This window comes from Lactuca saligna, chromosome 1 (assembly GCF_052625555.1).
Source record: "Lactuca saligna cultivar CGN05327 chromosome 1, ASM5262555v1, whole genome shotgun sequence".
NCBI lineage: Eukaryota > Viridiplantae > Streptophyta > Magnoliopsida > Asterales > Asteraceae > Lactuca > Lactuca saligna.
Window position 1 is genome coordinate 31303307 of NC_136417.1, and position 14345 is coordinate 31317651.

The window sequence follows — 14345 nt, forward strand, 5'->3', positions numbered from 1 at the left end:
TTTGAAGTGCAGATGAAGAATGACTTCTTTTGGCCTCATGGTGGTCATTTGATAACTCACACTAAAGGAATCAAGTGTAATCGTGGCATTTTGAGAAAAGCTTTGCGACTCAATTGGATTTGAGCAGGACTTAATTAACCTATTGGTGAGTTAAAATATATTTATGTTATTTCTGCAATATATAATCATTTGAATTATTTTTAATTATATTTTGTGGATTTTTACTTTTTTTCAACCACATCTGATATCCAAATTGACGAATAAAACCATTTCTTTCTAATCTTACGTTGCTCCTTCTCATTCCAACACTCAATCAAAAGAGCCAAATGCTAAAAATACTGGAACAACTGTTATGTATCATCACCCATATCATTTTCTCATATTTCTTATATAAACCGAAAGTAAATCTTCACGTTGAATCTATTAATTTCTTATTTACCTATGATTTTTATTTTCTCAAGTTCCAACATTTGTGGTTGTATTTGGAAGGACAATTATCTTGACCGCTGTTTTCTTAATGCTAAAAAACAGAAGCCAATCAAAATGATTAACATACTACTTATTTTTCTTTTGCTTGATATAATGAATGACCATGTTTTCTCTTGCAGTTTTCTAATACATCCGTTTTTTTCCATGTCTGATACTGAGCAGGTGATATTTGTCTTCTAGCTGTTGCAGGTTCATTAGTTGGCTCGTTGCTATGCTTTCTTGATGTAATGATTCTCTATATACTAATTTCTTTTACTGAATTTATCTATAATTCAGTTTTCTGTGTTTCTATTGTTATGTGATTGAATAAAAGTTATTCTAACTTATTTGCATGTTCCTAGGGTTGTGTTTATGTTGCTTATGCATATAAAATCTACTAGACAAGCTGCTTAAAAGGAACTCTTTCATGCAAAATGGTGATGCATTTGGTTGAAGCAATAGGTGAGTTACTAACTTTTACATTTTGTCCCCTTAAAGTTTGGAAAACAGAAACATTAACTATCTATTTCTACATTAAATCAATTTTTTTTTGCATCAAGTCAAAAAAGAAAAATACTCATCTATAGCTTAACAGATTAAGTCATGTCTCCACTCTCCATTAAGTATCTTAAGTTTACTATGTATCATTTTCAAGTAAAGGTATTTAATTCAAATTACTTATATTTTAAATCTGAATGCATATGTTTATCTTGCTGGGATAGTTATGATGATATGTGCAATGGGTTTGTATGGATTATTCACGATAGAGATGAAACAAATGAGAGGTTGCATGTGTTGCTTTTATCAACTTAAACTGCCATGGTGCAAATACATGGATTTTTTGAATTTTACCCAATTTTTACCAAAATGCCATCGATTAAAAAAATGCTTTGGTCTCTTTTTTATAGCAAATACAGTTGCAATTGTACGCGCATGTAGAATCTACAGATCTTTGTGCACAAACAATTTTGAAACAAATTCTACTTTTATGACTAATGTTCAATTTCATTATTAATATCATTTGATGTTTACTAAAGTGATTTAGATGTAAAGTTGAAAATGGAAGGAAAACTAACAATTTTACAATGTTGATTGGTAATTATATTAAAAGCTTTTCCTGGTTGTATATTATGGCATTGTCTTCATCTTTTTCTCTATAGAAGTATTTAGTTGTAATGTCACACTATAAAGATTTTTTGCTTTCCTCACAAGTGTTTAGCCATTATATTATTAAGTTCTAAAACATGAAGGTTCAGATTAGAGATTATTACTTTCCTCACAAGTTTTTAACCGGTTAAAGATCATAGCATGACCTGAGAGAAAAGAGAGATTAATATATAAATATATAATAACCACAATGACTATCATTTCTCCTTTTATGAATGAATGTGACGTTAAGAAAAAAAATATGCGGTTCACTCACTCCATTAATGGTAGTCTACATACTTTTTGTTTTCTTTTTTATTTATTATTATTATTATTATTTATTTATTTATTTATTTATTTTAAGAATCAAACCCATGAGCAGATCATGTAATGTCAAAATCACATGATATGGTTAAGCGGCTAAGGGGAGTGGTGCCGAGTGCATTGAGCTCCATCTCACCCAAACACAATTTTCTTCTTTGTAATGCCAAACAGACACAGTGGGGAAGAAGAAATGAGAAAATAAAGGAGTAGCTCAGTAGAAATCACCGAGTTTGGCAACCGAACTTGGCATGCCGAGTTCGTGGCCCGGTGTTCACCGAGCCCATGATGATGCATCATTTTGGGACGATAATGATTCATTCGTTTGTGATGAGGATGATGCATCCTTTTGTGATGATGGTGATGATGCATCCCTTTGAGATGATGATGATGATGATGATATAGATGCAGTACTTATTTGGTATTCTGAAGACATTAGAGACTCTTCAAGTTCCAGTTCTTCGAAGTCGTATTCATCATCATCCACAATGTGGTAACTATCAGAGCTTGAACTGCTAACCATGTTCTTAAGACCGATGTGCTACATCAAACATATAATTAATATTGCACGCGAAATAACACCAAATGACGTTATGGAACATGAAGGGTTTGCTGTTTGGGGCTTGTTATACTAAAAGGTTTCCTTATAAAATTCCAAGATTTCACATAACGCAATCAAAGCTTTGAAGATATTTCAAACTTTGAAATCATTTAACAGTTTAATTAAGGATGGGGATGGTTTTGCTCTAGATTGAAAAAGAAAACGGTTGCATGTGGGACTGGGATTGAATAACCGTTTCTGTACACCGCTTCGTAAAAAAAATAAAACCGAAAACCGACAGTCATCTTAATTCAAATCCAGATTTCAATATTTTCTACATATGGCAAAACAGGTCCCTCTACTACGGTTTTGCCACTTTTCATCCATCAAACTATTTTTTTTTAATGATTACTAAGGTTTCTAGTATGTGCTCTAAGGGCACACATATAAGAAGCATTAATCAATTAAGGAAGTGTAAGGTGAAAAAATTATGGGTTATTATTATCTCAATAACTTATTAGCTTATAAATTAATTTAGAGAAAGTTAACTTACAACAGTTTGTTGTTATTTTTATCCAAATATTCTTTTAATTTAAACAAAACTTCAAAAATGGTCCTTGTGCTTTCTGAAAATATCAAGTTTAGTTTCTAACTTCAAAAAATCTCACGGATCGTCCATGTGGTTTCGAAACTTTTAACAAATGGTCTTTTTCGCTAACTCCGTTAGTTTTTAGCCGTTAAGTGAAAGATATTTCTGTCTTTTCACTACCACAGGGACCATTTATGAAATTTTGCCTTATTTTAAAAAAAATTATTATTTAATATTAAAGGTCTCTCTGTGTGTGTGTTAAGTTGAAAAACTTTCATTTTTATATATCAGGATTTATGATTTCAGGTTGCTTGATATTTATCTAAACCCAAAAGATGGCAAGAAACCCATGTTCAAAGCTACTGTTCGGCTTATCCATAACCATAGAGAATCTCTTGATCCTCTGCAAGTTCTTGATGTATTAAAAAGTAACTATAAATCTTTTGCTAAAAAGTTGTAGGTTTTGATTTGCAGAGACTATCCCCAAAAATGCACTTACAGATTGCTTCAGATACAAAATTAAGAATGCTAAGAGCTCGTCTTCATCATCATTATCAAGGACAAGTAGGTTCTTTGCAAAATACTCATCTTGTTCTTAGTCTCAGATTTAAAAAGAAACCTAAATCCAGAAGTCAAAGGGTATATCTGAAACGAAAACCTGGTCAAAAAATCATAATTTAAAGAACACCGCCTGAAACGACGATGAACACCAGTGGGTATCTCGATTTCAAGAGGGTACTCTGAATCGCTGCCTTCCTTGAAATCTGATTTTGTGCTTATTATATGTAATCAAATTTATCAGACATAAAATAAAACAAATTTTCTGATAATAATCAATCGTGGAAACCAAGTTGTCCACTCCAAACCAATTCCAACAAAAAAAAAGTTACACTAAGATCGGTAGCCTTCAGTTCCGAAAAAATCAGTCAAAAAAACTTAGAAACCCACAACATCCCCATAGATCAAACTAACAAAACCCCATATCTGAAACACTTTTGAACAGAAAAAGAATAAATTGAATGAAATCTGTATGAAACCATCTCAGGGACAATGAAACAGGGGCTCCTGTGGCCTGGGTAATTAGAAAAAGCAAAAAAAAAGACAGAAGAAAAGTAGAGGACGACGAAGAAGAAAGGAAAGAAGGGTTGAGGTGGATGTGATATATATATATATATATATATATATATATATATATATATATATATATATATATATATATATATATATATATATATATATATGGGAGAAAATTGAAACGGAAAATCAGGAAATTGATTTAAAAATTGAATGAAGAATTAGGGTTTGGAGAGAGAGAGAGAGAGAGAGAGAGAGAGAGAGAGAGAGAGAGAGAGAGAGAGAGAGAGAAAAAGAGAGACCCTTTAATATTAAATTATTATTATTATTATTATTATTTTAAAATAAACCAAAACTTCATAAATGGTCCCTATGGTAGTGAAATGACCGAAATGTCCTTCACTTAACGGTCAAAAGCTAACGGAGTTAACAAAAATGATCATGTGTTAAAAGTTTTGAAACCACAGGGACGATCCGTGAGGTTTGTTGAACTTAGTGATTAAACTTAATATTTTTGGAAACTACAGGGACCATTTTTGGAAACTACAGGGACCATTTTTGAAGTTTTGTCTTTCATTTATATGGATGTGAAATAAAAAAAAGTTTAGTTACGAAGGCATAAAAAACTGCGGGCAATATTGAATGGATGACAGATAAGCCATATTCGGTTCACTTAAGTTCTTTGCTCTTCCTAACCTTATTCTATTTAAAAATTTTGATTTTGAATATTAGAATAGTGTATCTAAACTAAGCTACCACAACAATTGCTCCGTCCAAAGAATGATCCTCTCCGATCTATACAGCAATTTTATAGCCACCATGCATCACGCATACATACATACACTTAAAATGATTGCTATATGAAGATTTAAATAAGCATAAAAAGAGCAAGCATAAACAAACAGATAAAGATTTTCTTCAATCTCATTGTTCACTTGATCAAACACAAATAGAAATTTTAAATTAAAATACAAGAACGTGCAAAACGAACGTATCGTATTAAGTACGGTTTAAAAATGAAAGAAATAAAAAACGTTTTCCCCTTGATTCTAAGCTGACAAATCAGGTAAAACACAGGCATGGCTTCCATTGTGCTCCTTTCCACATCCATAGCAAAAAATGATACCCACATCTGTGCATATTAAGACCAGTTAGTTCGTTAATTCCTATGCAAAACCACAACAATAAAAGCCATGAAAGTTACCTGCAAGAAATATGTTGACAACCCTCGTTTTTTTCGACATAAAAGTTACAACTTGGGCACATTCTCCATTTTTTGTTCTTGGCAAGCTCCATTAACATTAAATCTTCTGGATTTCTTTCATATTCCTTTAAGCTCTTATACTCTCTGCAATCCATCCCGGAATGCCATGCCACCTTACACTGCGCACAGAACAATCTGTTGCAGTTTGGGCATTCCGATGATGTCACAGCTTCTCCGCCATCATCCACCAACATGGCCGAACAATCTTGAATGGGCAGTAAAATTTGTGAGATCCCAGAATCAATGACTCGCACAAAGCGTCTTCCCATCTTTCAAGCACTTCTTTTGGGACAATGGATCGACAAATTTCGGGTCCTATTAGCCCTTTGCATTTGGGTTTTGGACACTTAACCAAAACAATGTTCTCTTTGATTTTCGCAGATACGTGTCCACGTATGCAATCTGAACAGAACAGATGAACACAAACTGTTGCGTTTGTAAAAATTTCAGATGAACTCTTGGAGTCCATGCAAATACCGCAGAAGCTCTCTGACGATTGAGCTGCTTCGGATGGTAGAAGTGTCTGCTTCCTCTTCAATGCAGGTAGAGGTGTAGAAGTGGAAGGGAATGATGATGATGATGGAGTTGTTAGAGATGTTGAAGATACAAGAGCCTCTTGAAGTTGAAGTTCCTCGGCGTATTTCTCATCGGAAATGGGAAAGATTTCATCGTTGTCATGGAGAGCTGAGAAGTAGAAATCATCTACAGTGTGGTAAATATCTGAATTTGAACTGCTAGCCATATTCTTAAGACTAATGAGCCTCTGTATGTGCTGTATAACTTATATTAACATCATATTAAATGCAAATTACATGCGTAATAATACCAATTGAGGTTATGGAACATGAAGCGTTTGCTGTTTCGGGATATTGTTATACTCGAAGGTTTCCTTATACAAATTCCAAGATTTCACATTATGCCATCAATTCTATGAATTTTGATATTTCAAATTTTAAACCGTTTAATATTTTGATTTCGCTATACAACATGGATTTGTTTTTACTTATTTTTGAATATGGGTCTAATCAACATTTTTTGCTGATTCGGTCCGGTCAGTTTGTTTGACAGTTTGTTTGACAGATACCTATTTTGTTTGACTCGATCGTCAAATACTGAGTCACACTACCGATTCGGTCCTTGAAAAATATAGTCTGACCGAGACCGAGGATTTCTTTTCCCTCATTTACCCTTCTACCTATTGCCAACGTTTTCTTCCTTCAAAATCCCATCTCGATCATTCAACATCTCCTCCCACCTGGATCCTCCGTTTTCTTTGTTGTTGTCGTCCGAACTCGCGTCGCCGTCTACCGCTTTCCAACGATGCCCAACTCCGATGGAACCCCTTCCTCAGCCAGACGTCGTGTACACTTCTCTTCTCCATCTCCTTCCATTACAGCGATTTCCTCCGCCGCTCTGTTTTTGAACGCTACCACACCAACAATTATCTCCGGGCACCAAACATAAGCGACGCCACCAAACGCCTTCTTTCTCCAGCCGCTAAGCTCCTATTCTGCATATGTTAATCAATTTTCTTTCTTCTCTAAAATCATCTAATCTTTTATTAACATTGAATCTTGCAGCCGGATGATTTTTGTTTATTAGTTTTGTGTTTTTGCTCAAATCAATGTGGTTTCATTGGGTGTTACACACTGTTGTAATAAAATATTAAAGAATATATATATATATATATATATATATATATATATATATATATATATATATAGAGAGAGAGAGAGAGAGAGAGAAGAGAGAGAGAGAGAGAGAGCCAAGAGGGATGGACTTCGGTACGTCCGAGAAAAAACTACGAGAGAGATTTCGAAATAAATGGGAAAGCTGTAATTTTCTACGTGCAAATCCCCCCCCCCCTGACTGGAACGAAGCACCACTATGGCGGATGTTTAACAGATTTGGGACAGTTTTTGATGTCTACATTGCCAAGAAGTTGAACCGCCTCAACAAGAATTTCGGATTTGTTAGATTTATTCGGATCCAAGAAACCATCTCCTTTGAGAAACGTCTCAATGAGATTTACATCGGAGCACAGAAGATTGAAGTCAATGTGGCACGATTTGAAAGGAATGAAAATGTGAATCGTAGAAGAAACCCTCAAGTCACCGGAAGTCAGCGTGCAGACCCAGTAATGAACCCATGCTTACTTGGCAGGTCATTTGTTGATGCTGTTAGGGGGACAATGTCAATCGCCAACAATGGATCTGGAAGGACAAGTAAAGTGGATGAAGGGATGACCCCTACAAGGAAAACAATAAAGATGTTATCCTATCTTGAGTCAAAAGAAGCCATGCAGAACACTTTGGTGGGGGAAGTAGAAAATTTCCAAGCTCTAATGAACGTGAAAGCTTTTCAGGAAGTTAAGGGATACCCATCGATCCAACTATGATATTTGGGAGGCCTAAAAATGCTTCTCTGATTCGAAATATAATGGAAAAATAAGTGTTTCTAAATAATGGGAAGGAGATTTGGCAGCCATGGTTCAAAGAGGTCACTGCATGGGAAGTGGAATGCAACTTCAATGAAAGAATCGCATCTCTAATTATCCAAGGTGTGCCCCAGCATGCATGGTGTGAGGATACTTTCAGTATTATTGCAAGAACTTGGGGGTCTGTGGCCATACCGGAAGATTGCAACATAGACTCTCCAAATTTGGCCTTCAGGAGGGTCGAAATTCTCACATCCCAACTTGGAATCATCAGTTCTTCCATCACAATCTTGGTGGATGGAAAACCATATCAAATTAATGTCATGGAGGATATCTTTGAATCCCTTAAACTTAGTCTGATGCTTGCTGCTAATGATTTATATCAAAGGATGTCATGTTGGGATGAAGATAGTATTGGTGAAAATGGTAGCCTAAATAGTGAAGTATCGGTCCAATCTGATGATGTATTACAGTCATCGGAAATATCTCTGGCGAAGGCATATCAATCGTGGCAACAAGATGGGGAAGTGGAAAAGTCGCACGTCAACATCTCCAGCTCGGAGGCCAAGGAGTCTCCTTGACTTTCTACATTTATGGAATTTAGGAAAGAAGTTGTATCGCCATTGCCGTCGGAAGTAGGTCATGTTGCATCCGGATCCTTTTCCTCCTTGGGCCATAATAGAAGGTGGGACCATTCTTCGTCCATAATTAAAATACACCAGCAAAATTTCTCTTTGGACCTAAACAGAGCCCCATCTCACTCTATCCCATCCAGTTCCTAGACCAGCACACTGATCGTCATGGCATGCCTTCCTCTCCGATTCAGCTGCGCTCATGCACTTCACTGTCCCCCACACGAATATCCCCTCCATCTCTCCCCTCTTGCATCCCCCAAAACTTGCAGGGGGTGTGTCTAGGTCTCAATAGTTGTCTCAGCTAGCAGTCTCTCAGACCCAACCTATTGAGTTGAACGCTACATCTATGGAGGTTGCAAAGACAATCGTTGTTGGAGAATCAGTTGGCTTCCAGGTAGGGAATCGATCTGATCAAATCAAGCAGATGATTAAATCTCGTGGTGTGGTTGTTATTGATCAATGAATATCTTCTCTAATAACATTTGAGGAATTGGGTGTGCAGTAAAAAGGAGTTGGCTTAGAGATTTTCGTTTTCAAAATCATTCTTTCTTTGTTGGGTTACAGGAAACGAATTCCATGGAGGTCAAAAATAAACTAGACTGGAAAATTTGGGGTTCTAACAATTTCCAGTGTGAGGTTATCGATCCGGTGGGGATTTCTGGTGGAATTGCTTCCTTATGGGACCCCTCCCTTTTCCAAGTCTCGGAATCAATAAAAGGTGAAGGCTTTATTGCCATCAAATGTTTGTGGCTCAGATTGATGAAAGCATGTTGCTTTATAAATGTTTACGCCCCACAAGAGTCTTTGAGGAAAAGGTCTTTATGGAATAACCAGGTTGATCTCATAAATTTAGACATAGATTATTACTGGTTTGTCTTTGGAGATTTCAATGTCGTCCGCTTACCTGAAGAAAGACTTGGCTCCATTTTCTATCAAAACAGTGCTTATTATTTCAATGAGTGCATTCACTCTCTCGGTTTATTAGAAATTAAGATGGGGGTCATAAATTTACATACATGAACTCAACTGGTGATAAACACAGTAAGCTTGATAAATTTCTTGTCTCTCTCAATACCATCGAAACCTGGCCAAACTTAAATGTCATAGCCATGCCTCGGGTGCATTCCGATCATTGTGCTATAATCTTATCTGCCTCACTGCTTGATTTTGGTCCATCCCCATTAAGGTTTTTTAATTCCTGGCTTAAGGATCTAGGATTTGAGGGTATTTTAAGAAGTGGCTGGTTAGTTAGTAGCAATTCAAGACATCAGTTGTTTCTATCCCCCCTTTCCCTGGTTGCTAGTAAACTAAGGAATTTAAAGGAGCATATTAAATCATGAAGGAAGGAAATTATAGGAAATGCTAGAAAAGAGATGGAGGGGCTTACAAACAAAATAAATGACATTGATCTCTTGGTTGATAAGGGTCAGGTTAATAATGAATTAGTTAAATGTCTGCAAAATGCTAACCAAAAAATCATGGAAATTGAATCCAGGTGTATTGAAGACTTTAAAGAAAAATCTAGAACCAAATGGGGTCTAGAATGTGATGAGAACAACGCTTTCTTTCACGTCCTGATTAACAAGCATCAAAGATCTCAGAGGATAAACGGTATTAAGGAGAACAGTTTTTAGATAAGCGACCCTGTTGAAATCAAGGAGATGGTAACTAAGCATTTTGCCGGGAGATTCACTGAGCCTATTAAATCGCGCCCTAAATTCCTTAGCTCAAAATTTATGAAACAACCCCTTATGCGATTGAGTACTTAAAAGAGCCTTTCTCAATGGAAGAAATCAAATCAGCCATTTGGGCTTGTGGCTTGGGAAGGGCACCAGGTCCTGACGGATTTTCTTTTGCTTTCCTAAAACAACATTGGGGGGAGATTAGAGGTGATCTTTACCTTGCAGTGAAGCACCTTGAAGCTACAGGGCACATAGAAAAGGCTGTAACTCATCTTTTATCACCCTTTTTATAAAGGTTCATGACTCGATCACAATCAATGATTTCCATCCAATCAGCCTAATCGGATGTTTGTATAAAACAATCTCAAAGGTCCTAGCAGAACGACTAAAAAAGGTGGTACATTTGGTGGTTAGAACAACCCAGAAAACATTCATTAAAAATAGGCATATACTTGATAAGCCTCTTATCCTAAATGAAAAGGACTTTGATAACCTTAGTTGGGAGTTCCTACACTCAGTGATGGAACCAATGGAATTTGGGGCTAAATGGTGATCATGAATTCATTGATGCTTATCATCAGCAAGGGTCTCGATTATTATTAATGGGTCAGCAACAAAAGAATTTGGTATGGAGTGTGGGGTTTGACAGGGAGATCAATTATCCCCATTCTTGTTCATCATTGCAGCTGAAGGACTTCACACTACTATGGAATCGGTGAAAGAAAAGGGTATATTTAAAGGTATCCAACTCCCCCACCATGGACCATTAATCTCTCACCTATAATACGCCGATGATGTAATATTTGTGAAATCATGGTCAATGGAAAATACAAAAAAAAAATGATCAGAATTCTAAGGCGTTTCGAGCTGTCATCGGGACTCAAGATTAATATGTCAAAAAGTAAACTATATAGGTTTGGTGTTCAGAATTGTGAGTTGGAACTGGTGGTCTGCAGTTTCAATTTTTCGACTGGTTTTCTCCCTTTTACCTATTTGGGTCTTCCTATTAGTGCTTCCATGGCTAGAGTAATCCACTGTAAACCTATCATTGAAGAGTTTCAGGAAAACTATCTAGATGGAAAGCTTTCACCATGTCGTTTGGGGGTAGATTGACCTTATGCAAAGCAGTACTAAGCAACCTTGGCTCTTTTTACTTCTCCATATATAAGGCACCTGTAAAGGTGATTAAAAGTCTTGAAAGGATTCAAATGAGGTTTTTTTGGGGAGGCTGCCTGGAATCAAGGAAAATAGCCTGGATTGCTTGGGATAAGTTCCTTGTAGCTAAAGAAAGAGGTGGGCTCAGTGTTGGTAGTTTACAGGCACAAAACTTTGCTCTCTTGGGGAAATGGTGGTGGTGATTCAGAAAACAGCCTGACAGCATATGGGCTTTGGTGATTAAAGCCATTCATAGACCTGATGGTGGCATTTCTCGTCCTATGGCTCCAAAAATGAGAAGTGGTTATTAGGGATCAATTGTATGCCTGCCAATATTGTTAGAAAAAGAACATGTACCATTTTGAATTACTTCCAACACATATTAAATGTAGATGGCTCGTCAAAATGGACATGGTCACTTGATCCATCGGGGGAATATACTGTTTAATCATTTTGGAACCATATTGACAATCTGGTTCTTCCTAATAGTAATGATAGATGGATGTGGAACCCACTAGTGCCGGGTAAGCTAAACATTCTAGCTTGGCGAGTCTATCAAGGAAAACTTCCATATATGGATAATCTCTTTAAACTTTGCAATATCTCTTCAAATTTTTGTAGAATGTGTCATGAAGCCCCAAAAACGGAAGACCACATCTTTGTGGGATGCCCGATCTCAAAGGAAGTTTGGTTGCAGGTATGTGGCTGGTTGCAGCTACTGGAGCTCTCTCCCAACTATTGTTGATAATTGTTAGAATGTAAAAATGTGCTAGGTGGTTATCAAAGGTTGAAGGTGTTTCACGAAGTTATAATGCTTGTCTTCTTGTGGGTAATTTGGAGATTCAGAAATAGTCAGGCTTGTAACACCCAGTTCCTGGTACATATTTAAATTCAAGTATCTCCATGTTTTACTCTGGGACTCGGCGAGTTGGAGGCCCAACTCGTCGAGTAGACTCAACTTCAGATCGGAGGGTTAAGTGACCTACTCGACAAGTCGGGAGACCGACTCGGCGAGTAGGAATGTCTGGATGAAACCCTAATATTTGGGTTTGCACCCTATTTAAACAACTTATAACACCACAAACCAACCTCCATTGTCCCTCCCAACCTAGAGAAAACCCTTAACTTAAAACCCTAGCCATTATAGTGTGTTCTTGAGCTTGTTGCTACCTTTTTGCATGTTTTTGAAGTTGGAAAGGAGGAAGGAAGCTTGGGAGTTCAAGTAAAAGCAAGAAGATCCAGAGGTTTTGCTCCATTCTCAGCTCATTCAAGGTAAAAATTTGGAACCTTGACCATCTATCTCTTAGATTTTGATTTTGGGGCTATTTCTACCCTTTTTATGAGTTTAGAGAAGCTAAAATCAGATTTTGTGGGTGTGCTTGGAGTTGTAATTCAGATTTGGAATTATTGGGGGTCCTTATGGCATAAAGGTGCCAACTTTGTTGCCATAAGCACCCCATGCATATTGTAGACTTCTTTTATGGTCTTTTGAGTCAAAAACCCCATGTATAGATGTCAAGATTGGGAATTTATGTATGAAATGGACCTTAGGAGGTCAGATCTATAGTTTTGATGCATTTAGACCCATTATAATTGACTTGATAGTTCTAATCATAGAGGTATTCGACGACTTTATTGGATGACTCAGCGAGTCTGGTCTCTTTTCCCCCCAATGTCTTCTGGAAGTGGTTTTGGTTGAGTGGAGGGGACACTCAGTGTGTTAGGAGGTTTGTTTTGGACTTGAAAATCAAAGGACTCGACGAGTTCAAGAACGAACTCGGCGAGTTCAAGACAATGTCCCAACTACATGAAGATGGACTCGACGAGTTCAAGGAGAACTCAACGAGTTATAGACTGAACACCCTCATGTGGATGAAGATGAACTCGATGAGTTCAAGGATGAACTCGGTGAGTCGGTTAAAGATAGTTTGATGTGTTGTTGAAGGCGAACTCATCGAGCTCTTGCTAGACTTGACGAGTAGGGACGAGATTATGGCATTTTGTGGATATGGGGACTCGGCAAGTTAGTGGACCCACTCGGCGAGTCGAGTCAACCTGATGTTGACTTTGACCAGATGATTGACCATTGACCAAGGTGTTGACCTTGACTTTGTCTTGGACTAGAGTTCACCCTTGTAAGGGTTACTAGTATGGATTGATAAGTTAGAAAAGTTGTTGTGTAGGGATCGAGGATTTGAGGAGAGTTGGTTTTCATACTGAGATCAGTGCAAACACCACACAACTTTGAGGTGAGTTTTGCCTTAGTAGGAGTGGGTATACGGCCATAATGTTGGCCCACAAGTAAGAGTGTTGGATAGATGATTGTCGTTGTGATAATTACCTAGTGTTGATATGAGATATGATTATGGTTCCTAATATGATTATTGTGCTTGATATGCTTACTATGCTTGATATGTGTTAGTAGTAGTAGGGGGTGAGATAGTCCCCGAATATCGGTTGAAAGATACCAAAGGGAGAGTAGCTCCCAGTTACCGGTTGAAAGATACCAAAGGGGAGGTTAGTTCCCGGTTATCGATTGAAAGATACCGAGGAGGGGTCCAGCTCCTGGTTATGCCCGATAGGTACCGGTTGAAAGATACCGAAGATTATTCATTATTTGGTATGAGTATGATGGGGGAACTCGCTAAGCATTGTGCTTATGGTTTTTAGTTTTGGTTTCAAGCACCTCTTTATCTAAGGGGAAGAAGCCGGCGGGGTAGCAGCGCATCACACATTCACACATGATATTCCGCATTTGAGAAACCTGAGATTGTACTATGATGTTATATTATTTGCTAATATGGTTTTTAGACTTGTGATTTGTGTCTTTACGTTTGAAAGGATTTCAATGTTGTTTTCCGTTAACTATTTTACAAGTAATATACTTTAAAACAATAAATTATGGGTCTCGATTTTTAGGATGTTACAAGTTGGTATCAGAGCCTTGGTTTGAGGGATTCAAGCACGCCATCGGGGGTGTCTGGACTCAAACCGAGGTCTTGAAGGATTTTTTTTTTCAAGAAAAACTGTTTT

The 14345-nt window shown here is 37.2% G+C and overlaps 1 pseudogene; it reads right to left on the reverse strand.

Annotated features, from left to right (window-relative positions):
- Nucleotides 1–5188: 5188 nt before the first annotated feature.
- LOC145004449 (E3 ubiquitin-protein ligase RSL1-like) lies at nucleotides 5189–6145 on the reverse strand (annotated as a pseudogene).
- Nucleotides 6146–14345: the final 8200 nt, after the last annotated feature.